Raw genomic sequence first — 27,810 nt, forward strand, 5'->3', positions numbered from 1 at the left:
TTAATAATATAAAAGCCCATTAGCTTCATTTACTGTTAATGTTAAAATAAACATGAGGCAATTTAGATATACTATTCCAATTTCACGGAAACTTTGATGTTTTTCCTCTCTAGTCACATAATTAAGGGAAAAACTACTAATGATATTAAGTTTGTACAGTGTTAATGACAGAAACAGGCACAAGCTGAAATTGCAGCCATTAATATGAAAAAATAAAATATTTAACAGGGGAGATAGATGAGTGCAATTTTAATAAACCAAAATGAAGAAAATTAATTTTAGAGAGTTCCACAGTCTTTCACATGCTACCATTACACCAGCTGTCTAATGTATTATTTTTGTGGTCTGGATTATTTATCGATGGTCTGGAGGAATGCCCTGGTTTTTGCATATTGTTCTGTGGATGGGGAAGATTTTGCCTTTATTTGTTTAATTCTCTTCCTATTTCCTTCACTCTACCACCAGTCCCCAAACTGCAATGGCTTTCTTACAGTGTGTGCTTTGACAGAGGGCCCTTGCCAACAACACGTAGCTGAGACGCAAGGGGTGGGGCACAGTAACCTCCTGAGGGGGCCCAACAGGGACCACTGGCCACCAGGGGCTGGGTGGTCACAGGGGCTGAAATGTTGGGGTTGCCTCAGAGGTGACAGTGGCTCCCCTGTGTCCGAATGGGGACAGCCACTGCTTTGTCTTCAGCTTGTCTTTATGGATCATCAAGGACTCTCTTGAGAGGCAGGGTCCTGTTCTCCAGCTTGCCACGTGTTATGTGTTAACAGTGTTTGCCGAAAATGTATATCCACTCGGGACCTCAGAATGTGATCTTATTTGGACACAAGGTCTTTGCAGGTACAATGCAGGTTAGAATTGAGATGTGATCATACTGGATGAGGGTGGGCCCTAAGACCAATGAGAGTGTCCTCATCAGAGACAGAAAAGACACCCAGAGACGCAGAGAGAAGATGGACGCAGAGACTGAAGTGATGTTGCCACAAGCCAAGGAAATTTCCCGAGGCCGCCAGACGCTGGCACAGGCAAGGAAACATTCTTCCCTAGAGCCTTCAGAGGGAGCATGGCCCTACTGACACCTCGATGCCAGACTTCTGGCCTCCAGAACTGTGAGAGAGTTCATTTGTATTGTTTTAAGCCATCAAGTTACAGCAGCCGCAGGAAAAGAATGTCTGCTGCAGAGTAGCCCCACAGAAATGAGCGTCCTTGGCTGTCTCATGAAGGCCATGGAAGGGCTCAAGGAGCAGGCAGAGGGACAAGACTGTTGAAAAGGGAGAGAATGCAGAAGCAGAACTAGAGCCAGCTGCAAGAAAAGAAAGTCCAGCTGGCAGCAGGACATGGCACCCGTAGCACGCATAGCATGAGGCTGCAAAGCCGTAGCAACAGGAAATTATTCAGGCAATCCAAAGACATCATGAATGACCAACCCAGAGAAACAGGGAGGAGCTGTGGGGCCTGGGAGTAGGTACTAAGCAGGTTATCGAGCTGGTGGCTTGAGCCCAGGGAGGTAAGGTGCAGAGCCTGGCTCTCTCTGTGAGGCACAGAGCACAGCTGGGTTTTTTTGGATGGAGCATTCAAAGCCCGTTTGTCAGAAAAGCAGCATGCAAGTTGATGGCCAATAACAGTAGCTAAAAGAATGCTTACTGTGTGTGAAGCAGGCCTAGCATCAGCACAACCCAATGAGACAACTGGTTTTTGTTTGTTTGTTTGTTTGTTTGTTTGTTTGTTTGTCAAGACAGGATCTCACTCTATCACCCAGGCTGGAGTGCAGTGGCATGATCTTGGCTCACTGCAGCCTCAAACTCCTGAGCTCAAGGGATTCTCCTGCCTTGGCCTCCTGAGAAGCTGGAAATACAGGCACATGCCACCATGCCCAACTAATTTTTTTATTTTTATTTTTTGTAGAGATGAGGTCTCCCTATTTTGCCCAGGATGATCTTGAAATCCTGGACTCAAGTTATCCTTCTGCCTCAGCCCCCCAAAGTGCTGGGATTACAGGCATGAGCCACCGTGTCTGGCCCAGATAACTGGTTTTGATACCCTCATTTTGTAGATGAGGAAATGGAGGATAGGAGAGGTGAAAACTGGCCTGAATTAGCATGCTGAGGAAGGGAGCAGATACTTATGCCCAGGAATCTGAGCCAGGGTCCCAGTCCCTCAAGACCACACTAGCTGTGAGAGGGGCTTCAGTTCAATCTGATTAATGTTGACCAATGTAGCAGCCCTGTGCAAGGCACTGTGGAGGACAAGAGCTGAATAAGACAAGGCTGTGTCAGTACAGAGGCTGGTTCATAACAGAAAAGCAGACCAGGAACAAGCAGCTCACACAGGGAGATATCTACTTTCTCCCATGCCAAGAAACCAAAGTCAGGCAGCTCCATGCGTTTTTAGTTCAATGCTTAGTGATGACTTCCATGATTCAGGCGCTCTCTGTCTGTGTCGGTTCCTGGGCTGTTATCTCAGTTCCAAACTCACCCTTCTACCCTGCTTTGTGACACAAGGACTGGGACTCCACAAACCACATTTCTGCTTTGACAAATGCTCCATGTTAAACCCTGGCAATACGGGGAGCTGGATCCCTCCAGCTGGGCTGGAGGAGGGAGAGGGACTTCCTGTGCCTTCCCAAGGGCTTTACTCTTCCTGTCAGCATTGCTCTAGCAATGCTTCTTCACCTCGGCAGAAGCAGTTCCTCCTGATAGAAGGCTGAATCTAATTTGCTGCTTTTTCAACACACAGCCTCATTGCACACTGCCTCAGAGTCTGGTCTGCCCTGCTGGGCTCATCCTCTAAGCTCAGGGACACCCACACCAACCATGCTGCACCTCCTTCTCAGAGGTCTCCTTCTCTAAGTAAGTGTTAGTGACTCCCACCCCTTTCCTGTTTCTCCCAGCCCTACAAGTAGCATCTGCTTGCAGTTGCTACCTCCCTTTTCACCCATCCAGTTACCCAGTTGACAAGCTTTGTCCCTAGTTAACGTGATTCATAATAAATTCTCCTTGTTAACATAACTGGTATGGCTTCTGACCCCTGCCTGGTTCTGCCCTCCCCAATATGCTGGTGACATCACACCTCATGGTCACATGGTGGCTGCAGCAATCCCAATGGACAAATGTTGAACAGGTCCAGAGGCAGAAAATTACCTCTTTCCTCTTGCCCCATGTCTTTTTAAGCACAAAAGAAACACTCCTGCAAGTTCTCCTAGCAGATTTCCCCTCTCATTTCACCAGAGTCAGATCTCATGCCCTCTCCTCAGTCAATCCCTAGCAAGGGGAATGAGAAACTGTGATCAGCTTAGACAAATCAGGATCCATCTCTGGGGCTGGGGCTGTGGTCACTCCCATGGCCAGGCAGAAGGGGACCAGCTGAACAAAAGTCAGGCTTTGCAAGAAAGGAAGAAAGATCGAGGATGGGGACGGGTCTTATCTGCTGTGACTGCTCCACCATCCCGCCCTCTAGTGGGAGACGTTGGCACATACAGATCCTGGTGTTAGGTGCTAGGATGGGCTAGGTGCAGAGGATGGGGCATGATCTCTGCAGGAGATCAGGGGAGGTCTCACAGAGCAGGCGGGGTGTGAACTGACACTCCAAGCCTGGGTGGACTTTCTCAGGCAACAGGTGAAGTAAGACTTTCCAGATGAAAGATAAAGCCTGTGTGAAGTCACAGGTGGGTGGTGAGAATGTGACACAACTGGGAACAGAAAGTGGTTGAGTGTGATTTGAGCACGGTGGGACACAGGGGATGTGGCCTTCCAGGTCAGCAGGGATGGAACAAGGAAGGCCCAGTAGGGCATGTGGAGGCCTCGGTGGGTGGCTACAGTGCCTGCTTCAGGTCTGTAGAGCATGGAGCCAGGGCTGCAGGTCTGGAAAAGAGCCTATGGGAGGTGAGCACCTTGGGGGCAGAGAACATAAGGACCCCACAGCCCCCATCTCTGATCCTATCCCTTCCTTCCTCCTTCCCTCCCCTTCTCTTCACAAAGGCATTGCCTTTGTTGATATCACCGAACAGAAACTAAAGACGTAGGAAGTATAGGCTCTGCCCACAAGGAGCTTAACGCCTTTTTTCCCCTTCTTTTTTTTTATTATGGTAAAAAATACATATGACACTTCATCATAATCATTTTTAAGTGTACATTTCATTGATATTAAGCATATTCACGTTATTGTTCAACCGTCACCACCGTACATCTCCGAAACTTTTTCATCATCCCAAACTGAAACTCAGTGCCCATTAAGCACAAACTCCCCACCCCCTTTTCCCCATCCTCTGGCAACAACCACCATCCTATGTCCTGCTCTGTGAGTTTGACTACTTTATGGACCTAATATGAATGGAACCATACTGTATTTATCCTCTTGTGTTTGGCTCATTTCACTTAGTGTAATGCCCTCAAGGTTCACCCATGTTGCAGCCTGTGTCAGAATTTCCTCCTTTTTAAGGCTGAATAATATTCCACTGTACGGATATGCCACATCTTGTTCACTAATTCATCTGTGGACACTAGGGTTGCTTCCACCTTTTGACTGTTGTGAATAACGCTGCTATGAACATGGGTGTACGTATACCTGTTTGAGTCCCTGCTTTCCATTCTTTTGTGTACATACTAAGAAGTGGAATTGCTGGATTGTATGGAAATTCCATGTTTAATTTCTTGAGGAACCGACATCCTGTTCTCCACAGCAGCCACATCATTTCACAAGGGTTCCAATTTCTCCACATCCTCAACATTTATCTTCCGTTATTTTGACAATAGCCATCTTAATGGGCATGCGCGGTACAGCCTAGCTTTTGAGCCAAGGCAAACCCATGGGAAAATGAACCAATAATAAAGCAGTTGAAATATCAACAACCATGACAGGGAGACAAGGACTGAGCAGATAATGGAAAAGAGGCGTGTGGGAGGGGTGAAGGATGTCTCAGATCCTGGAGGACATGGTATCCCATGGCAACCTTGGGGGAAAGCCCAGCTTTGGTCACTGCCTGGTAGAAGGGGACATGTGGCCAAGAAAGGGGAGGGCAGGTCATGGGTGTTGCGTGCCAGTAGGGAAGGCCATGAATTCACAGATGGAGCCTGGCCCCAGGGCTTGTCAAAATGGAACAATATTCCCAACCAACTCTTGCCCAACCTGCAGACCCTCTCCGATGTCTTGCTTTCCAGGGCCTCTTCCACATCCTTCCTTCTCTCTCTTCCTCAGTTACAGTCCCAGGGCCTCCATCAGAGTCTGGCACACATCAGGACCTTAGGGAATCGTTATTAATGGAAGGAAGAAAGATACATGAAAGATGGTGTTAGCCCCCATTTCACAGACAGGGAAACTGAGGGTGGAGCTGATCTCATTCCATGGAATTGCCGCCCAGCCTGGGTTTTCATGATGCTCTCCGAGCTCTGAGCTCGCTGCTGGCTACACAGGAGGAGGCATCCCCTTCAGATGTCTGCTGCACAAATGCTGCTCACAGGTAGTGCCCCAAACCATTCTACTCCCCCCTCTGCCCACTCTCTCCCTGGGCCATGCCAACTGGTTGCAATCTTTCAAAGGAAACTCCCCATGCAGAGAGGATGCTATGATTTTCCACCTACTCACCCATTACAGAATATACTTAATTACAGAATTAATTAAATAGTTACAGGAATTAATTGAATAAATTCCTTTCACTTGCATGGAACCACTTGTTTTGGGGGCTCCACATATGCATGCATGTGTGAGAGTGTGAGAGACAGCCCCCGGCAGCTCAAATGGTGGACAGAGTCATCTGTTGGCTTCCTCGGCTCTGCTGGCCAGGAATCAAGCCCTCACCTGGAGAGCAGGATTCCACTGGCCTCACCCAGGCATTTAGGCTGTAATGTATAACAGGGCATGCATGATGTCCCCGACTGCCACTGAAATGGATCCACAGGCCAAAGGGAAATGCATGAACTACTTTAGCTGTCCGGGAATCCAGCATAATGAACATCCAAAGGTGTTTTATTCCTAGCTCACTAATTCTTTATTCCTAGCTCACTAATTTTTTTCTTACATTAATTGTTGGGTGGGAATGTTTCCATAATTTCAGGTCCGAGGAAAGGGCTAAGTCTCTCTGTCAGCAAAGGGCTCAAAGTTTCATAGATTTGAGCCAGGCACAGTGGCTCACACCTGTAATCCTAGTGCTTTGGGAGTCTGAGACTCGAGGATCACTTACGCCCAGAAGTTTGAGGCTGCAATGAAGTATGATCATGCCACAGCACTCCAGCCTGGGGTAACAAAGCAAGACTCTATCACCAAAAAAAAAAAAAAAAAAATTGGAACCATTTGGTATTTTCATGACATGTTCACTTCTGCTTATTAAAACCATGTCAAGGCAGATGGGCAAGGATAATTTTGAGACTTGACAACATGGGTGGTGAGATATGAGGGGCATGGTGGCAGAAAGAGCCCTAGTTGATGAGTCTAAAAATCCAGCTTCCCTTTTCCTGCTGTTGCTAACTCTTGGTGTGACCCAGACAGAGTCACTTCACCCACTGATATGGTTTGGCTGTGTCCCCACCCAAATCTCATTTTGAATTGTAGCTCCCATAATTCCTACATGTTGTGGGAGGGACCCCGTGGGAGATAATTGAATCACGGGGACAGTTTCCCCCATACTGTTCTTGTGGTAGCGAATAAGTCACATGAGATCTGATGGTTTTATAAGGGGAAACACCTTTCACTTTGCTCTCATTTTCTCTCATCTGCCGCCATGTAAGACATGCCTTTTACCTTCCACTATGATTGTGAGGCCTCCCCAGCCACGTGGAACTGTGAGTCTATTAAACCCCTTTTTCTTTATAAATTACCCAGTCTCAGGTATGTCTTTATCAGCAGTGTGAAAACAGATTAATACACCCACTTTGGGTCCTGGTTTTTGTAGCAGACGTTATCAGTGCCCCATGAATATCCCCTGTGTTTCTCAACCCAAGCACTATTGACACCAGGGGCTGGATAATCCTTTGTTGTGGCCCTTTCTTGTAAACTGGAGGATATTTAGCAGCATCTGTGGCCTCCAGATGCCAGCCAGATCCCTGTCCTTGCCATGTCCTCAACTTAGCTCCATGGCAAGGCTAAAACTACTTGAGTGCAATTGAGTGTTATCACCCTCTCAATGCATGGCCAGAGCCAAGCTCAGCAAGGGTTTGTTCACTCACCAATTGCCTGACCAGGGACAGCAAAGCAACAGGGGCAGGGAGTATCTGACCCAGTGACCCAGGAGAGCACCCAGTGGGTATAGCAAAGTGGAGAACGGAAACCAACACTTACTGAGCATTAAACTTACATTAGGCACATAACATATATTATCCATCTTCATCCTCAGGATAACTTTTTGGGACCTCTGTTTATAATCTCATCTGACAGACAGGCAGTAGTGACTCAGAGATATTAAGCAACTTACCCAAGGTCACACAGATAGTAAGGCACTGAGCTGGGATTTGAATATTCATCTGTCTGGCTTCAAGATCCATGTTTGTTCAACTATGCCACCAATCGGTCTCAGAAAATCTGTACTTGTGATTGTGTGATATAAGTCAATGTGAGGTTAAGATTTATCAAGCTAAAGATAATTTCAAAGTCATCTAATCCAGCTACTCATTTTTACTGTTAGTAAACTGAAGCCCACAGCAGAAAAATGACTTGCCCAAGGTTGCGGCAGAGCCAAGACAAGCCCCTGGCTCTGGGTGACAGCATGGCCCAACCCCTTTCCTCTGTACCATTCTCCAGGGACAAGAAAGCTCTTAGGCTTGGGAAATCAGGGAAGCTCATCCAGAAGGCAAGAACTCTGGCCTAGTTAGAGAAGGGAAGGGAAGGGAATTTTCCAGGATATAAACTTTGTTGGGGCACAGAGAACAATACCACAAAGCATGGCTTTTTGGCATGCTGAGCACTTTGAAGTAAGAAAAATTGGAAGGCCTTAATAGCTGCTTAACTTTCTAACCTTCTCTTGTTTCTCTTCCCACAACCCCAGTGCAGAGGGAGGCTGTTTCTGAAATTTTCTTATCTGACTAAGGAAACTTCTTTCCAAAAGAAATGCAATTGTCTTAAGACCCCCTCCCCAGGAATCTCATCAAATAACCAGGAAAGGTTAACCACTGGAGAAGAAACTAAAAGTCATCACCATGCCCAAACAGGATTTTAATCTATTCTTCTGAGGGCACCTCCAAAAGGCTACCTGGGAGCCTTTATCTGCATGATAAGACAATCTTTACTCACAGTGAAGACCTGCCCCTCACCTTCCTGCCACCTCCCTCAGAGCTCAGATGAACTTTGCCTTAGGCCATTGTCCTTTGGGCTCATCCATTTTCCTCTGAAAAGCATTCACCATCCCTCACAATCGCCTACGTTCCCCCCATTTCTTTCTACCCTATCAAGAGGGTATTGAAGCCTCAAGCATCTGGGCCTTCTTTGAATCTCACATTTTCAGGACTGTCATGTTTACATATACGTAAATAAATTTTTAAGCCTTTTTCTCCTATTAATCTGTCTGCTGTCAGTCATTTCAGCAAAACATCAGAGAAGACAGAAAGAAGCTTTCCTTCTGTCCCATGACTTCATGCCAGGTAATAAGCATATGCTATCTCATTTAACCCTCTCACAGGCTCTTTGGATTGCCCCTATTGTACAATTGTAGGAAAAGATGTGAAGGTTTTTGAAATGGGAAAGAAGAAAGAGAGAAAGAAAGAGAGAGAGAGAAAGAAAGAAAGAAGGAAAGAAGGAAAGAATAAAGAAAGAGAAAAGAAAGAAGAGGGGTGGGAGGGAGGGAAGGAAAGAAGGAAAAAAGGAAGAAAGGAAGGAAAAGGCAGGAAGGAAAGAGAGAGAGAAAAAGAAAGAAAGAAAAGAGAGAAAGAGAAAGAAAGAAGAGAGAAAGAGAAAGAAAGAAGAGAGAAAGAAAGGAAGGAAGGAAGGAAGGAAGGAAGGAAAGATTACTGGATGTCATGAATAGAGGACTTTTCTGGGTTATCTGTGCCTTTTTGTCTTTGAGCCATTTTACAACTCTATGCATTGTAGAAAACTAATGATAATACAAATGATCTTGTCCACAGAGAAGAAAATAAATGTTGTTTGTTGGAATGCAATTGATTATCATCCTAAGGATACTGGCCAATTTTGCAATTATTTATGGATTCATTTCAAATTTCCTATATGTGTGTATGTGTGCTCTTTTGAATTCTCCTTTGGACTAGTTTTTAACACGTTACTGGTTCCTGCATTAATTAGTGAGTTAAATAAAATCTTTTTGACACTTATTCATCTTTATATTTGTATTAAAGTGACTTCTTTACCATATTAGTCTATTCTCACGCTGCTGTAAAGGACTGCCTGAAACTATAAAGGTAATTTACAAAGGAAAGAAGTTTGATTGACTCACAGTTCTACATGGCTGGGGAGGCCTCAGGAAACTTACAATCATGGTGGAAGGGGAAGCAAGCACATCTTTCTTCACATGGCAGCAGCAAGGAGAAGTGCTGAGCAAAAGGGAGAAAAGTTCCTTATAAAACCATCAGATCTCATGAGAACTAACTCATTATCATGAGAAGAGGATGGGAGAAACTGCCCCCATGATTCAATTATCTCCACGTGGTCCCTCCCACAACATGTGGGGATTATGGGAACTATAATCAAGATGAGGTTTGGGTGCGGACACAATTATCCTTTAACATAGATGTCAAAACTTAAAATTTAAGCCAGGTGCAGTGGCTCATGCCTATACTCCAAGCTACTCAAGAAGCTGAGGCAAGAGGATTCCTTGAGCTCCAGAGTTTGAGGTCAACCTGGACAACATAGCGAGACTCCGTTAAAAAAAAAAAAAAAAAAAAACCTTAGTATTTAAGTACCTTGCCCAGAGTCATAGCTTGTGAAAGCTACAGACTAAGTCCAAACCTCTTGTTCTTTCTGCTATCTGCTCCCATACCCAGCTTTACAGCCTTCCTTCTTATAGCCTCTGATTTGCAAGAGTTATGGCTGTGTGGTCATAACTCACTAATTAGGGAAGGAACCAGTAAGGTGTTAAAAGCTAGTTCAAAGGAGAATTTAAAACAGTCTTGGTTTCCTCAGTTTTCAACTGAGGACTCAAAACTTAACCCTGCTTAGCTCAGTTATTCATGTAGAGTCCTGTATATGGACATATTTTGAGAAGAGTGAAAGCCCCATGCATGAGTAAGTGTATTATGATAAGGGAGGCCCACAGGGCTGTGGACTTGGAATTAGAAGATCTGAGGGCAAATTCTGGCTCCACCACTTAGCAGCCCTGTGACCTTCATTAATCACTCAACCCTGTCTTGGACCCTCAGTCTCCTTTTGCTGTCAAACGGGGACCGCATCTGACAGTTATGCTGCCAATATCCCAGAGATATTTTAAGGACGGAGCAAGATAATGGATGTGCAAGTGCATTATAGACTGTAGAGCACAATAGTGAGGTTAAGCATTAGTGTGATTTTTACTGTTGTTAATGTCCTCGCTCCAACTGCTGCAGAGGGGAGGGGTGAGGAAGTTTGAATGCAGGAGCTCCTGGACCCTCTCCCTGTGGCCTAGGTCTCTGGGGACAAACCAGGGCTGCTAAGAACAGGGGCTCCCACCTTGAGCTCCCTGCCCCTCACCCTTCTCTCCACAGCCCTCAGCCAAGCCAGCCGCAGTGGTCAAGTCCACCTTCATCTGGAGGTGCTTTCCCAATGAAACCTGGGCCAGGGATACATTTTCGCAGGTCCCGCAGACACTGCTAAGCCAGTACAGATGTTCCATGAGAAGACCATTCACCAAACCCTCACATCAGCTCATCCGTGCTTCCCAGCTACTCATAGCTGCATGATTTCCAAGCCCTGTCCACCTGGATATTTTCCTAAGATGACTTTTCCAGGTGTGAGCTCACTCAAGCCCAGCCAGCTGGGCAAGTGTGGAGTTCCTACCCAGTGCTGGTAAGAACAGTGGGAGGAGGCCTGGCCTCCCACCCTCACCCTCCATCAGGAGACAGCATCACAGAACTTCAGGGGCAAAGACAGGCAGAGGTGATCAAGGCCAAAGGACTCCAGCTCCAGCTGCTAGGTATCAAAATTACCTGCGGGAGCTTTCAAAAATTCAGATTAGGCCAGGCACGGTGACTCATGTCTGTAACCCAGCACTCTGAGAGGCCAAGGTGGACGGATCACTTGAGGTCAGGAGTTCATGATCAGCCTGGCTAACATGGTGAAACCCCGTCTCTACTAAAAATACAAAAATTAGTTAGGTGTGGTGGTGCATGCCTGTAATTCCAGCTACTCGGGAGGCTGAGGCAGGAGAATCGCTTGAAACTGGGAGGTGGAGGTTGCAGTGAGCCGAGATCGCGCCACTGCGCTCCAGCCTGGGCGAAAGAGTAAGACTCTGTCTCAAAAACAAAAACAAAAACAAACACAATCAGATTAGAGAGCCCACACCCTCTAAGTCAGAATGTGAAATGGTGAGGCCAATAAGATTTATTTTTCAAATCTTCCCAAGGCTTCTAGTGCCCAGCAGACTGGTTCGCAAACCAGTCTTCTAAAGCAATCTTCTTTCTATCATTAAGGAGCCCGTGACACAGAGGTGTTAAGTTCAAGGTCTCCTGGGTCAGCTTTTGGATCCACTGTTCCAAAGGGACAGGTTCTTAGGGGGCTGGCATTTTCTTGAAGTGAAGCAGGAGCCGCTGCAGGGGCTGAGAAAGCAGGAAGGAGCTCTTTGCTGCATTCCAGAGCAGATCTGGCTGTGAATAAACGAGAAAGAGCTTTAGTGTAAGCTGGGCTGAATGGATAATTAAACAGATAGCAAAATGGAATGCAGTTGCACACACCTCCCGGGAGCTGGCTGGGGGGAGATAATATGCCTTCCTGTCGTCAGAAGGCACAGGAGGAAAAACAACTGGGCCTGGCCGTTGGCCATTTAACAATATTGCTTTTGTAAACAAGTTGAAAAATCCAATAACTGTAAAACTTATGGCATGTCCTTAAAAGCCTGTTGCTGTTTTCCCTATAAATGGATGAGCGTTTCCGACTGAAGGTGTTCTAATTAAACAGTCCGCATCCCCAGGGACTGCGAGGTCATCCTAGGGAAGGAGGATCTGATCCCTCCTCTTGGCCTCAGGACCACAGGTGGGGGTGGCGAGCTCGGGGTGCAGCCAGGCAGTGTTTTGTTTGTTTTGTTAGTCACTGTGCTGGATTGTAGCTGAACAGCTCTCTTCCTTCCTGTTGTCTACAAGGACTCCAAAGAGCAATCCAGCACAAACTCAAAGAAACAAACTCTTACGATAGAAGCACGGCAGTGAGTGCCCACCAAAGAGGCAGCCCTTCAGGCTGGGAAGAGAGAGAAGTCTGGGTCCGTTCATCAGGAAACACTTTGGTAGTGCAAGCAACAGAAAGGTAGAAAGTCTAGTTCTAGGCCTAGAGGAGCTCACAGTCCTGATGGGAAGAGAATGCACTCACACATGCACACTCACGCACACTCTCACACATACACACTCACACATGCACACACACACGCTCACACATGCACACTCATGCACATGCTCGCATGCTCACACATGCACACTCATGCACATGCTCGCATGCTCACACATGCACACTCATGCACATGCTCGCATGCTCACACTCACACATGCACTCATGCACATGCTCGCACATGCTCACACTCACACTTATGCACAGGCTCACAAACTCACATGCACACTCATGCACTCGCTCACACATGCTCACACTTGCACACTCATGCACTCGCTCACACATGCTCACACTTGCACACATGCACAGGCTCACATACACACATGCACACGCTCACACATGCATATGCTCACATGCTCACATACTCACACATGCACACTCATGCACACGCTAACACATGCTCACACACACATGCACACACTCACACGTGCAAACACACATGCTCACACACGCACACACACATGCATTCACACACACATGGTCACACACCCACATGCATTCACACACACATGGTCACACACACCCACATACTCGTGTACATGGTCACACACACTCATGCAGGCACACACACGCTCACATACAGTCACACATGCACAGGATCACACATGCTCCCACTCACACACACTCATGTTCTCTCACACTCATGTTCACTCACACACACTCATGTTCTCTCACACTCATGTTCACTCACACACACTCATGCTCACACACACACTCTCACACTCATACACACACATGCTCCCACTCACACACACTCATGTTCTCTCACACTCATGTTCACTCACACACACTCATGCTCACACACACACACTCACACTCATACACACACACATCCTAAAAAGGGAATCAAGGGGAAGGAGCCCAGCACTGGTAAGTGGAACCGATAGGTGGTGGTGGGCAGAGGGCAGTGCTCCGGAGCTGGGGGTCTTTGTAAAGGAATCACAGAAAGGGCTGGGTGGGATTCCAAAAGCCACTTGGTGCAAAAGTCAGCTCTCACTTTCTTCCTCCCCTTTTCTCATCTCCGTGGAGTGCGGCCACACTTCACAGGTAATGGGCACAGTCCTCTGCAAGACTGTCCTCACTCCAGACATCAGCTGCAAGCTCACGGGTTCCCCAGGCCACCCGCCCTCTAACCCGTTGGCTACAAATTTAGGAGTTCCCATGATCACCCTCAGGTTTGATAATTTGCTAGAAAGACTCACAGGACTCAGAAAGGCACTATATTTAAGATTATAATTTTTTAAACTGTAGTAACATACACATAGTGTAAAATTTACCATCTTAGCCATTTTTCGGTGTCCAGTTCAGCAGTGCTAAGCACACTGGCATTGCTGTGCAGCCAATCGTGGGAATGCTTGTCACCTTCCAAAACTGAAACTCTGTACCCATCAAACAACCATTCCCCATCCCTCCTTCCAGCTCCTGGCAACCACCCTGGAACAGTTTCAGTGTCCATAAATTTGACCCCCTAGGTGCCTTGTATAAGTGGAATCCTACAGCATTTGTCTTTTTGGCCATTATAGTTTTATTATAGCAGAAGGTTACAAATCAGAGCCAACCAGAGACAGAGAGAGACATGTATGCAAGGTATGGGTGGATTTCAAATGCAAAGCCCCCACTACCCTCAGGGACACGTCACCCTCTCAGCTTTGAATGTGACCAACTCAGAGGACTGCCAACCAGGGCAGCTCACCCAAGCATCAGTGTCCAGAGTTTTTATTGGAGTTTCATATAGCCGTAATTGATGGAATTATTGCCCACATGATGGAATTCAATCTCCAGCCCACCTCCCCTCCCCAGAGGTCAGGCTGATGTACTATGACTCAAAGCCCCAGCTCTCTAATGCCATGACTGCTTTTCCTGACATAGACAGTCCTTATCCTGAATTATCTTGTTAGTGTAAATGATGGAGGGGCCCACCTCGAGTCACCTCATCAGCAGAAGCTACTAAGTGTAGTCTAAGAGGCTCACAGTGAATAGAAACAATGGGGCCCTATAACCCTCAAGGGGGGATCAGGGATGTTTTTCTAACAGCTCATAGGCCCTACTGCCTTGGTTGAAGGGTGACCCCCAAATGTATTCCCACATCCAGGAACCTGTGAATGTGAGTTTATTTGGAACAAAAGGTCTTTTCAGATGTAATTAAGTTGAGGATCATGCACACACTCACACATACTCACACTCGCACACATGCACAGGCTGACATGCTCACACACACACATGCACTCATGTACATGCTCGCACATGCTCACACTCACACATGCACAGGCTCACACACTCTCACATGCACACTCATGCACATGCTCACACATGCTCACACACACACATGCACAGACTCACATGCTCACACCATGGGAAGACAGAGGCAGACACAGGAGTGATGCTGCCAAAAGCCAAGATGCCCGGGGCCACCAGAAGCTGGCGGAGTGAAGGAAGGATTCTCCCCTAGAGCCTTCAGTGGGATCCCAGCCCTGCTGGCCTTGATTTGGGTCTTCTGGCCTCCGGAACTGTGAGGGAATTGATTTCTGTTGCTTTAAGCCACCCAGTTTGTGGTGATTTGTTACAGCAGCCACAGGAGATGAACACAGAGAGCCTAAATGATACCCATCACATGCCATGGCCTCCCCTCAAGACAGACCGAAAGAGGGACTAAAGGGACACTGAGGCAGGCACCCAGGCAGAAGGGATGTGAGAGGCTGGGGCAGATGGTGGCAGCGGGGCCCACAGGCTTCTCCATCTTCTCCTTGGCAAGAGAAGCCCCCGGCCTCTGTTGCCCACTCTCCTCTGCACAGCCATCTACTGTGGGAAGAGCTCCATTCTGGTTAGTGAAAGCCATTCATGGTAAACCTGCCTCCTTTGCCAGTGACAAGTTAAGGGGTGGGCATGTGTCCTGGCCAGTAAAATGTGAGAGGAAAGATTTCCTGGTTTTTACAAAGGGGTGTCAGGGAGGAGACAGTTCCTTCTCTCTTGGACCTGTCAGGGTGGATGGAGCCACAGCAGCCACCTTGTGACAATGAGGGCAGAAAGCTGGCTCACTGAGGAGGGCCAAGGGCAAAACAGGAAAGAACCTGACTCCCTGATGATATTGTCCAGCCCCTGATTCACCAGCCCCGCCCCCTGGGCTTCTTATAGTGGTGATAATTAATTCCTTCTTTTGGGGCCTTTTGGGTCAGACTTTTCTGCTACTTGTGGCCAAAGCACTTTTACTCAATGGTTTTCAAACATTTTTAATCAAATCTCATTGTGAAAATATTTTACATTGGAATCCAGATCCATACAGAGAACTGAAACAAATAATTCACAAAATAGTATGTACAACATATTCGGATATTTTCTATTCTTTTTTTTTTTCCTTTTTTAAGTTGCTGGTCACAACCTAGCATTTATTGATTGATTTCATGATCCATCAGTGGTCATGACACACAACTGGAAAAGCACTATCTGAAAAAAAAAAAAAAAGAAATATTTACCAAGGAGAGAGAAAAGTAAGTTGCCCCAGTGGAGGCAAAATCATACGGATCCTGCCCCAGACACCAAGATGGTGTCTTGGGGCACTGGTTGGGCACAAAGAAAGACAGGGTGGAGAGGGACACAGGGGGTGAGTCAGAGAAACAGTGAGACAGAGATGGAGGAAGAGCCCCGCTCAGCCGCAGCTGCACACCCACAGATGCTGGCATGGTCCCCCGAGAAGGGCAGAGTGGGAGGCAGGCAGAATCAAGTGGAAAACACAGAAGACCAGGGTTGGGAAGGAAGAGACAAAGAGATACAGGAAATTAAAAGTGAGATGCAGAGACAGAAGTGCAAGCAAGCTGGAAAGTGGAGATTCTAAGGCTGAGACCCAAGGGAGACACACCCCAGACTAAGCCAGAACATGAGGGGCCTGTGCACCGGCCAGAGTCTTAGTGACCAGAGTCCAGCTGCAGGGCTGGGCTCAGCCACTGATGAGCCTGTGGCCTTGGTCGAGTCACTTCACCTTTCAGCCTCTGCTTCCTTCTCTGGGAAACCCAGCTAGCAGTCCCTCCTTCGCACGAGTGTGGAGAAAGTCAGGCTGCAAGGCGAGCACCAGGACTTGACAGTCTCTAAAGGATGGACGGATGTCCGTCCGGAAGGGCAGTCCACACGGACCCCCGCCCTTGGCCGGACAGAGAGTCTTTCGCTGCCACCCACCCACGGCGTCCCCAGTGTCCCTCTCCTGACAGTCCCCTCCCCCACTTCTCTGCCCATAGGAGGGAAACCCATTTCCCTGGGAACAGCTGTGTTTCCTCAACAAACAAATGTTCCCTTAAAACGTTTTTGAGGAAGAGCGGATGGTAATGAGCGAACATCTGGCCGAGCGGCACACTTTCGTTTTTGGCAGCTCCGGAGCCCGCCAAGTGACTATTCCCTAATGTTCACCACATCCCAGCCCCTGCTATTCCCAATCAGGCTTGTACCACTACGCCTCAATTAAGAGCAGATGTGGGGCTGAGCGAACAAGGAGGAAAAAACACCCTTCCCCAGCGTCCCTCTGCACTGCTCAAAATCCAAGGAAGTGGTCTGAGAACTTGCAGCGGCTCCAGCTTCTGCCTTTCTAATTCATCCATCCATCCATATGTCCATCTGTCCATCTGTCCGTCCGTCCATCCATCCAGCTGCCCCTGCCATGGCCTTTGGGGATACAGATCTGAACGACAGATCCTTTCCCCCTGTCTCCTCGACAGACATTCTTCTTCCCTATAATACAGGCATTGGCAAACAGGCTCTATGAAGGGCCAGATAAAAAATATCTGGCTTGGCAGCCCACATGGTCTTTGTCACGTCTTCAACTCCACTGTTGCAGTGTGAAAGAAGCCACGGACAATACATAAACGGATGAGCATAGCTGTGTTCCAATAAAACCTTACTTACCAAAATGGTGGCAGGCTGGATTTAGCCCATGGGTCATCATCTGCTGACCCCTGCTATATGACAACATCTGAAGTTGAGGTAGTCACATCTTGGTGTATCTGCTTTAACTGTCCCTCACCTGCTGCACTGCATGAGCCCTACTACCTCCTCCCCACCCCACTCTCGTGGACTCAATTGATTGGGCCACCCTGGGAAGACACAGGCGGTGATACCTGACCCAAGTTGGGCTACTCAGAGTCTTTCCCCAGGCTAAGGAATTGGACCAAGTGGGTCAGTTGGGTCTGGAGCTAATTTACACTGGGAACCCAGGGACCACCATCTTCTTCCTGCCTCCTAGACAGAGATGCAGAGAAAAATGGGCTGTAGACAGTGCAAAACTGCTTTGGTCTGAATATTTGCCTGTCCCCTAAATTCATGGTTGAAACCCTCACCCGCAAAGTGATGGTTTCAGGAGGTGGGGCCCGTGGCTAGATCATGAGGGTGGAGCCTTTATAAATGGGATTAGTGCCCTTATAAAGAGACCCCAGAAAGACCCTTGCCCCTTTCATCATGTGAAAATACAGTGAGAAGGTGCCATCTCTGAACCAGAAAGCAGGCCATCATCACCAGATACATAATCTGCCAGCAGCTTGGTCTTGGACTTCCCAGCCTCCGGAACCATGAGAAATAGATCTGTGTTGCTTATAAGCCACCCAGTTTACGGCATTTTGTTATAGCAGCCCCAAGGTTCTAAGACAGGAATGAAATAACCCATGTGGAGAGAGGCTGCCTGGCATCCTAATGCCGTTTCAGACTGTCCCCATCCTGTCCTGAGCCCTGCCTACATTCTGGCCCTGTGTTCCCCAAAGCCCTCTGGATCCTTCTTAAAGAGTCTGCTTTTCTGTTTATACTGGCTTAAGTTGGTGCTTGCTTCAATTAACCAAGCAAGGCTTTCTGAACCACTGTCTGCCTCTTCATTCCATTCATACAATTAATTGGCTTTTGTGCCAAGGGCTTGCCCTGCAGTAGATACCTATGCAAGTAAGATATGTCCTTGCCCTCCAGCAGCAGATAGGTAACAAAATAGGGGAGTTGGACTTCCATATTCCTCACTCTTACACAACCCACAATGTACTGATAAGGAGTGCACCAACTGCCAAGGAGGAAGGGGTATGAAGTAGGAGGCAGGGGAAATCTGAGAGCCTTGGCAGAGGAGGGACCATTTTAGGCCTTGGAAAGTGAGTTGACTTTGGGCAGAAAAATAAAAGGGAGGGGGTGGTGCTTGAGTATAGAGCAACATATTCCAAATTAGGTTCACAGAACACTAATCCCAGAAGGGGTTTTGTGGTATCCATCCTCCCCTTCTTTCTTATGCATAGACCTCAGATTCCATTCAACTGATAATGTGCTCCTTAGAAATACTCTCTCTCCCAGGCTCCTTTGCAGCTAGAGTGATCAAGTGACATACTTCTGGCCAATGAGATGTAAGCAGAAGTCAGCTGGAGGATGCTTCCAGGATATAAAGGTTCAAACTCACCTTTGCACCTTGCCTTCTCCTTCTTCCTGCCTGGAATGTAGCTGTGGTGCCTGAAAGGGCTGTGGTCATTTTGCAACCATCAGGATGAAAGCTACATGTTAAGGAGGGCAGAGCAGGAAGCTGGAAGGAGTCTGGTTTCCCAGTACCATGACTGAGCCACCACATCAGCCCTGGACTGCTTATTTCTGTACTGGTTCCTGGCCACTACTGAGGGAGGTGGTTCTCTTATTTGCAACTCAACACATTTCTAACCAATGTAATGTTTAATGATAAAAGAGTTCTAAGGACCAAATCAGTTCGTGTATACCAATTTCCACTGTCAGAGATTCACGAAATAGATTATTACAGGTTCTGAGAAACCTTAACATGAAGATCACTGTCTAACCCAATGTTTCCCAAAATGTTTGTTCACCAACACCTCCACTGCCAGGATGCCAATGGGCATGCCATGGAACACACTTCAGGAAACAAGCTATAGAGAAAGGAGTATGGGCTTCTGAGTCAAGAAAGATCTGGGTTATAATGCTGTGTGGCTTCAGGCATCTCACATAACCTCTCTGAGCCTGAGGTTCCTACTCCATAAAATGAGGGAGGGACATTACAGGTTACAGGTAATCCAGGTAAAGTGCTCGGCACTGTCTGTGGCTCCTAGTCAGTCGTCAACGATTCTTATTAGCTGCTAGGATCATGTTTTGGAAGGAAGATAGCATCAGAGACAGAAGACCCTGGTTTGAGTGATGGTTTGCCACTTCCTTTCTCTGTGACCCTGGGCCAGTGACTGCACTTCTCCGAACCTCCGTGTTCTGAATGGCAGAGGAGGAATTATAATGTCTACTTGGGCAAAAGGAGATATGTGGAAAAGCCTGGCCCTGGGAGGACATTCCCCTAGTGCAGGAGTCCAGAGCTCTGCCACCAGACCCTGCCTCCAGTCCCTGCAGGCCACCCCTCTGCCCCAGAAAGGCTACAACCTTTGGCTTCTGCCTTTTCATTTGTAAGGCGTCTGCCTCGCCTCCCTGCCCACTTGTCTATCTTCCCTCAGGGATCGCCACTGAACCCTCCTGGTTGCTCCCCAGTGCAGAGCCTCCACTTCAGCCAGCTCTGTCTCCTCATCAGTCACACCTGCAGTGCCCAGTGCAGCCTCCCAGCCTTGGCTCAGGCCAGGGTCCCCTCCAGCCCTCCCAGGCAGCCACATTAAGAGGCTCAAACAAAAGCACAGGTGCGTGGCCTGAAGACCCAGACTGCATCTTCACGCTGTGTGCGAGGCCTTGGGGAAATGGCTTCCCCTCTGAGCCTCAGTTTCCTCCTCTATAAAAAGAAGGGGTTGCAACAAATAGAATTGAAAATGAAGATGATACGACTTGCTTCACAGAGTTGTGAGGAAGATTAAATGAGGGAAAAAAGCATATCTATACGTGCATTGATGATAACATATAATATTCATTGGTTACTATTATTTACATTTTATTTTCTCAGCCTTACTTTTGAGGCCTTTCATTCTCCTTAGTTATCCTCTCCCCTCTTCAGAGTGAGCTTGACTTTTTATTTGACATGTGCTGAGTGTTCACTGTGTGCTGGGTACACTGTTTGTATTATCTTATTTCATCTTCCCCCAAATTCTATGAGGTAAATCCTCTTTTTATTCCTATGTTCCAGTTAAGGAAATGAGCTCAGAGAGGCTAAGTCATTGGCTTGGGTCAGATGGCATATATATAGCAGATCTGAGGCTCGGATCCAGGTATTCTGGTGTTAAAGCTTATGCTTCTAACTACAGCACTATCCTGCTTCCCTACTGGCTGTCAAAACCTGTCTATCAATCCTGACTCCAGGCAAATGAGGCAGATATTAACTTGCTCTTCTGTCTCAGGAACAGATCTCATGCCATGTTAGTCATTGACATGTTAGTGTGAACTGGAACCTACTTTCTGAAGTTCTTTTCTGACTCATCTCAGGCAGAGGTCCCTGCTGCCTCCTTTGTGCCCCCAAATGTCATGTAATTCCCCAGCATAGCCTTGCTGTGCTGCATGGGACTGGTACCTGTCTGTCCCTCTGAACTGAATTTGTGGATTGGTCAAGGATTATATGTATTCATCTCAGTGTCCCCAGTGACCAACACAGCACCTGCCACTAAGCAGACACCCAATTAAATCTGATGAATGAACAAATGAAGTGAGTTAATCATACCTCCTAATGAAAGCCATATGCATACGTGAATCTTGAGGCAGTTTTCATTTTAGTGAAATGACAGTGATACGTACTTAGAGTCAGGGCTGGTCCTACCAGGAAGGGGCTATAAATTAGGGAGCCCCCAAAGTTCCCTTCTGTTCCCAGAAATGCTCCCTCACCTCATTGCTGCTCACTGTTCTAGCTTTCCTTTCACTGTGGGCAGACTTTCCTTCCCCTGGAAAGCCCTCTCCCTTCCTTTAAACTTCTGTTCAAGTCCCACCTCCTTCCAGAAGTCCTCCACCCAAATCCTGATCCATCCCCCTTGTCTCTGAACTCCTGGGTTCGATTGCAGCTCACTTTGTAGCCAGACACTAACAGAAACTAACCATGTATTAAACAGGGAACACATCGGAAGGCTCTTGAGCAGCGCTCAGAGCTGATGCGAAGGCGGGAGACCCAGGCATAGGAAATGCACAGGGGTGAGGGAAGCCAGGTGTTCCGTCCCCAGCTGGATCCACATTGCAGGGATTACCTGGTGAGGTGGCCACCACTGGCCCTGGGCCTTGCTGCGAGGATGAGTACAGAACTGCCCTTACTTCTTCTCATCACTCACTTATAATCCGCCTCCAGCTTGGAAGAAGCAAAGGGGCCAAGCTTAGATCAGATGTTCACGTCCTCGGCGCAGCAAGATGGGGCTATGTTCTGTACTGGGCCACACACCAGGGTGTGTTGCACAAATGCAGCAAGGGCTTGGGACCACTGCAGTCTAACCCTCTGGCTGCCCAGCCTTCATGCCCATCCCTCTGCTGTTCTCATGGTTTGCCGGGGCATGAGAAGTGAGCACATGCAAGAGCTTTTTAGGAGACAAACTCAGCAAGGCTTGCAGATGAATTGGATATGGGATGAGGGGAAGTACTAAAGCCGCCTTCTGGGTTTCTGGCCTGTAGAGCTAAGGGGATGGAGATGTCATCAGAGGTGGGACCACTCAAAGAGGACTTAGTGTTGGAAACAGGTCAGTAGCTCACTCTCCGTACACCCCCTCCAAAGCTCCCAGACTCACCTCTTCACCCAGAGCAGTTTCTCCTGGCTCTGCTCCATGCTGTCCTCTGGCCACACCTCTTTACCAGGCCGCTATTTCCCATTTTAGGTTCCCTCTTCCTCAGCAAGGTCTCTCTAGCTTCAGCCATTGGTGCTTTTTCTTTCTTTAGCAATATATAGTCTGTAATCCCAGCACTTTGGGAGGCCAGGGCAGGTGGATCACTTGAGTCCAGGAGTTCAAGACCAGCATGGGCAACCTGGCGAAATCCCATCTCTACAACAACAACAACAAAAAATTAGCCAGGCATGGTGGTGTGAGCCTGTAGTCCCAGCTATTTGGTGAGGCTGAGGTAGGAGGATCGCTTGAGCCTGGGAGGTCAAGGCTGCAGTGAGCCAAGATCGCACCACTGCATTCCAGCCTGGGTAACAGAGCGAGACCACGTCCCAAACAAACAAGCAAACAAAAAACAATACATATAGGCCGGGCACAGTGGCTCACACCTGTAATTCCAGAGCTTTGGGAGGCTGAGGTGGGAGGATTGATTGAAGCCAGGGGTTGGAGGTTGCAGTGAGTTGCAATCGTGCCACTGCACTCCAGCCTGGGCAACAGAGTGATACTGTCTCAAAAAAAAAAAAAAAGGCCAGGCATGGTGGTGCAAGCCTGTAATCCCAGCACTTTGGGAGGCCCAGGTGGGTGGATCATGCGGTCAGGAGTTCGAGAGCAGCCTGGACAACATGGTGAAACCCCGTCTCTACTAAAAATACAAAAAGCTAGGCACGGAGGTGCGTGCCTGTAATCCCAGCTACTTGGGAGGCTGAGGGAGGAGAATCGCTTGAACCCGGGAGGTAGAGGTTGCAGTGAGCCGAGATTGTGCCACTGCACTCCAGCCTGGGCAACAGAGCAAGACTCCATCTCTGGGGAAAAAAAATCCCACATTGTACTTTATTGGGTGTCTACTATGCACCTGGCACTGTGCTGGGGGCTGGACTCACCTCCTACCCATCCTGCTTATGGGCTGGTGAGGCAGGCGCGAGCTTGCTCATCACAGGCAGAAACTCAGGTCCAAAGCTTCGAACGAAACTCACCCAAAGGTTCACAGCCACCCCACAGCAGGGGCTGGACTCAGCCTCGCATCTTTGTCCCTTGTCCCAACACAGCCCACCCCACTTGGCACTGCCTCTCTACAGGCCCTGGGAAGAGAAGCTTTTTCTAATTGGCTAATTCTGTGGAGAAAGTTGTGGGGGTGTTTGGCAGGTAGGGATTGGCGTGAGAGAGGGGTGATGGAGTTTGGCTTCATTCTGGGACTCCCAGGCCAGGCTTCCTCCTGGTGGTGCTTCCCCCCGGTGGTGCTTCCCCCCCAGGAAGAGAAAGCATGAGGCCACTTGCACAAAGCCCTCTCTGAAAGCAGCTGCCCAGGCTACCAGAGCCTGCTCTAGAGACAGGCGCCTGAACCCCCAGCAGGGCCAGCTCTGGGGGGGCAGGGAAAGGGCCCTGCTCTCCCTCTCTCATCCCCACATCTTAATGCCAGAGCAGGGGTCATAGGGAGAAAGGGGGACTCTGTAACCTGTACAGCATTGAGGGCCCCTTAGGATGGTCAGAGAGGAGCGGGGAGGATGGGGAGAGGAAACCAGAGAGGGATGGAAGTGGCTCCCCACCTCCCTGTCCTGTCTCCCTCCCTCCCTCCCTCTTCTTTCCCTTCAGAATGTAGGAGCCCAGGGCCCCCTGCGAGGTCACAGTGCTGAGCCACACTACCTGGCTCCAGGCTGCGGCAGGGGGCCTGGTGGGGCTGGTTTGTGTCCATGTCCAGTGTGTGTCAGGGGCAGGGGCAGAGGCAGCTGCCAAGCTGTCTTCCCAACTGCAGCTTCCCCCAGAGCCCACACCTGCCCTGAGAGGCCTGACGGTTCCCCTCAGGACACTGAAGAGCCTGAAGATGCAGCTGCTACCTTGATACGAAGCTCTCCCAGCCCACAGCGTCACCATGTGTTCTCTGTAAGTTATGTTTTAAGGTAAGACCTTCTATTTGGACTCAGTGACGTGTGTTAAGCACAAAGCAGCTGCCAGGCTCCCTGCACACACCCCTTTGTGGAATCTGCCAAGGAGGCCAGGGCTGGCGAAGGATTTTCCCTTGCAAAGGAGGACTCTGCACCCAGAGCAACAAGGCCAGGCCCCAGAGGCACTGTGCTAGGCCGGGTGTCACTTGGCACCTTTGCTCTCCCCTGAGGTTCAGAACTGCTTTTCCCAGAACCCCCTTCTCTGTAGGGTTCAAGTTGGCAATATCTGCAAGGTGGAAGTGAAGTGCAGGGCTTGGGGCCAGGCCAGGGACACGCACAGATGAGTCCCGGGGCCCTGGCTTGTCCCTGCCCCGGCAACAAACAGCTCCTGTTTCTGACTGCTGAACCTACCACCCATCAGCAACCCCCAGGCTACCACCAGGTGCCTCCACAGGGTCACGGTCTTCCAGGCCTCCTCACGAGCTCTCTCTCCACAGCTCCAAAGGCCAGGGCCTGAAACCCAAAGAGGCCCAGGGAATGAGCGGCCGAGCTGGAGTACGGCGCAGGCAGGTGGTGGGGTGTAGTGGCCACAACACAGACAGACAAATCCCAGCCCCGTCACTTACCTGCCTGTAAGAGCTCAGCGGGGTCACGGCTCCCCATGGAGCCTCAGTTTCCCCATCTGAAAAATGCGGGTAATAGTCTCTGTCTACAGAGTGGATGTGAGGGTTTGAGATCCTGTCCCAAAGCACCTGGCCATGGAAGGTACCCCACTCAATGGCACACTTCACAATGACCTCCTGTCATAGAAACACTCATATTACCTGTTTTCTAGAACATATGCCCTTTGCACATGAATGTACATTTAAAAAATAATACTGAAGAAAAATGAAACTTGAACTCCAAGTCTCTGCTGCGCCCCGAGCCCAGCTCCCTGAAAGCCTGCTCCCTCTCAGAGGAACTCATTGAGTTCCTACAGCTGGTCTGAAGCCTTCTTTACACTTGGGTCTAAGAAATGTCCCAGGCCTTCAGTTTTCTAAATCAAGCTCACCTGTATCCCCATGCCTTCCATCATACCCTCTTTACAAGGGCCAATTTCTTTCTTCTTCTTGTTTTTTTTTTTTTTTTTTTTTTTTTTGGAAACAGGTCTCACTCTGTTGCCCAGGCTGGAGTACAGTGGCACGATCTTGGCTCACTGCAACCTCCACCTCCCAGTTTCAAGTGATTCTCCTGCCTCAGCCTCCCAAGTAGCTGGGATTACAGCCACCCACCACCACACCTGGCTAATTTTTGTGTTTTTAGTAGAGACGGGGTTTCACCATGTTGGCCAGGCTGATCTCGAACTCCTGACCTCAAGTGATCTACCCACCTCAGCCTCCCAAAGTGCTGGGGTTACAGGCGTGAACCACCGCGCCCGGCCCACAAGGGCCAATTTCTAGAGCATTTCTGCAGCACTCTATATCCCCACCCCTTCTTCAATCCTACAAGAAGTTGCTCATGGACATGGTGTCCCCGGATATGGGGCAGGGCCGAGCCCGCAGCCCAGGCTGTGACATTGACGTTGTTGCTGCCCCTTCCTCTGCAAATGTCTGCTACAGGACCTCTGGCCCCTGCAGCATGGAGCGAGCTACTGATATGTTCCAGTCTGCTGGCTGTGCCCAGAGCCACCAAAGACCCCTGTCCAGTCCCCTGACCCCCACCACCAGCCCAACAAAGCCCTGCCTGCACTGGGAAGCAGGCACAGGACCCCATCTCCGGAACTCACAACCTCCTCATCTCCTCTCCCAGAAGAGCATCCAGAGCCACCATCTTCTTCCAGGTACTTTTTCACCCTCTGCCTGATCCTGAGGGCACCCTATCCCCCCAGGCCTGCCCGCACCCCAGGAAAAGCCAGATCCACCCTAAGATGACCAAATCTGGTGGCAGCCCCCAAAACACAAACGCTGTCACTCTTGCTCACCCCTCACCCACCTCTGCCCCACCCTAGCACTCAAATGCTTGGATTTCCCTTTCCAAAAAGAGGGACTGAGATGCTGCTTTCATTTTCCTCCATCACAAAACTGAACTATGATCTTAAATATCTTTTTCAACAATTCACTTTGTAACCTACATGCTCAGGCCCCTGGGGCCCAGCTGCCTGCCCAAGATCCTGGAGTTCCAGAGAAAGATCTGCTGCCCTGCTAGCTGGCCACCAAGTGCCCAGCCCCCAAAGGTGGACTTAGCTCCCCTCTCAGATCGGACTCACTCTCTGTGATTTGTTAACGGTGACACTAACATGAGTTTGCATTCATTGCTCTGACAAGGGTCACGTCCAAAGTGGAATGGGTGGGAATAAACGATTCAAAAATCCGTTAGGAAGTGAGCCCACAGGTGGCAGAGTGACTGTGTGATTTCTCATTCACCCGGGATATCATCTATACTTGGTAGGGTGACCGGATGATGTATTTTCTGAACAGAGACACTTGTGAGCAAGAACGAGGGGTCATTAGTAATTACGCCGGGCAGCAGGTGTAAATCAGGCTTTCCCCAGCTGTCTCGGACATGTGGTCACCCATTAATTGGAAACTGGGACCTATTTTTTTCCTCTCATTAGCTCCCATGAAAGTCTGGGCAAGTTTCATGGTTTCCAATGCAGAAATGAAGAAACGGAAGTTACAAGCAGGGAGGTGATGTGCCCAAGGCTGGGCAGAGGTTAGGGCCCTTCCCGCTGGGCTCCGTCCTCTGCAGCCCTTGTGGCTGGCCCAGCCCCTCATCACCGTGGCTCACAGCTTACTTCATGTCCAGAGAACCTACAAGGGGTATACCCCTCAGGGAAGTTCCCAGCGGCAGGGCCAGAAAGGGATTCTGGAACTCTGGAGGCTGAAGACACAGGTATCTTTATGATCTAGGTGAGGAGAAACCCTGGCCAGAGACAAGGGGTTGGATGAGATGACCTCTGCGGACATCTACAGCTGTAGAAGAGGAACCAGGGTGTCAGACTCCACTTGGACCTTCGTGCTGCATTGTGCCTGAGTAACCACACGAGGGCGCCCTCACACCAACAAAGAAACATGCCTGCAAACGTTCTCCCAAAGCTAGAGCAAAGGCCCTTTCACTTTTTGTTACCTGTTAAGTTTTAATTATTTTTCATTTTGAAATAATGTCATACATGCAGAAAAGTTGCAAGTATAGTACAAGTAATTCTCCCCCTCTCCCCAAACCAGTAAAAGTAACTTGCTGAAATCACTCCCCAGGTTCACCAAATTCTTCTTCTTTTTTTTTTTAGTTGGAGTCTCGCTCTGTCGCCCAGGCTAGAGTGCAGTGCCACAACCTTGGCTCACTGCAACCTCTGCCTCCTAGGTTCAAGTAATTCTCCTGCCTCAGCCTCCCAAGTAGCTGGGATTACAGGTGCCCACCACCACGCCCTGCTAATTTTTGTATTTTTAGTAGAGACAGGGTTTCACCATGTTGGACAGGCTGGTCTCAAACTCCTGACCCCAGGTGATCCACCCGCCTCGGCGTCCCAAAGTGCTGGGATTACAGACGTGAGCCACCACGCCTGGCCACCAAATTCTTTAGTGCCTGTTTCCTGTAAATAAAGTTATCTTCTAACTAACCTCTCTATAGCCATCAAGATCAGCAAATAAACAGTGAAGCATCACTGCCACGTAATCTCCAGGTGCCGCACTGTTTTGCTATTTTCCCCATGATGTTCTTTGTAGCAAAGAATGCAGGTCAGAATCATGCTTCTCGTAGTTGTCAAGTCCCCAGTCGGCTTCTGTTTA

At 48.8% G+C, this 27,810-nt stretch overlaps 1 long non-coding RNA gene across 1 annotated transcript; it reads right to left on the bottom strand.

Moving 5' to 3' along the window:
- Positions 1 to 11,478: 11,478 nt before the first annotated feature.
- Positions 11,479 to 23,716, bottom strand: LOC101134549 (uncharacterized). Its single transcript, XR_008671662.2, has 4 exons — positions 23,048 to 23,716; positions 22,077 to 22,328; positions 21,549 to 21,646; positions 11,479 to 11,720 (listed from the first exon to the last, which is right to left on the bottom strand). It is a non-coding gene; the product is annotated as an uncharacterized lncRNA (long non-coding RNA).
- Between the last annotated feature and the right edge of the window lie 4,094 nt (positions 23,717 to 27,810).

Source organism: Gorilla gorilla, chromosome 16 (assembly GCF_029281585.2).
Source record: "Gorilla gorilla gorilla isolate KB3781 chromosome 16, NHGRI_mGorGor1-v2.1_pri, whole genome shotgun sequence".
NCBI classification, from domain to species: Eukaryota; Metazoa; Chordata; class Mammalia; order Primates; family Hominidae; genus Gorilla; species Gorilla gorilla.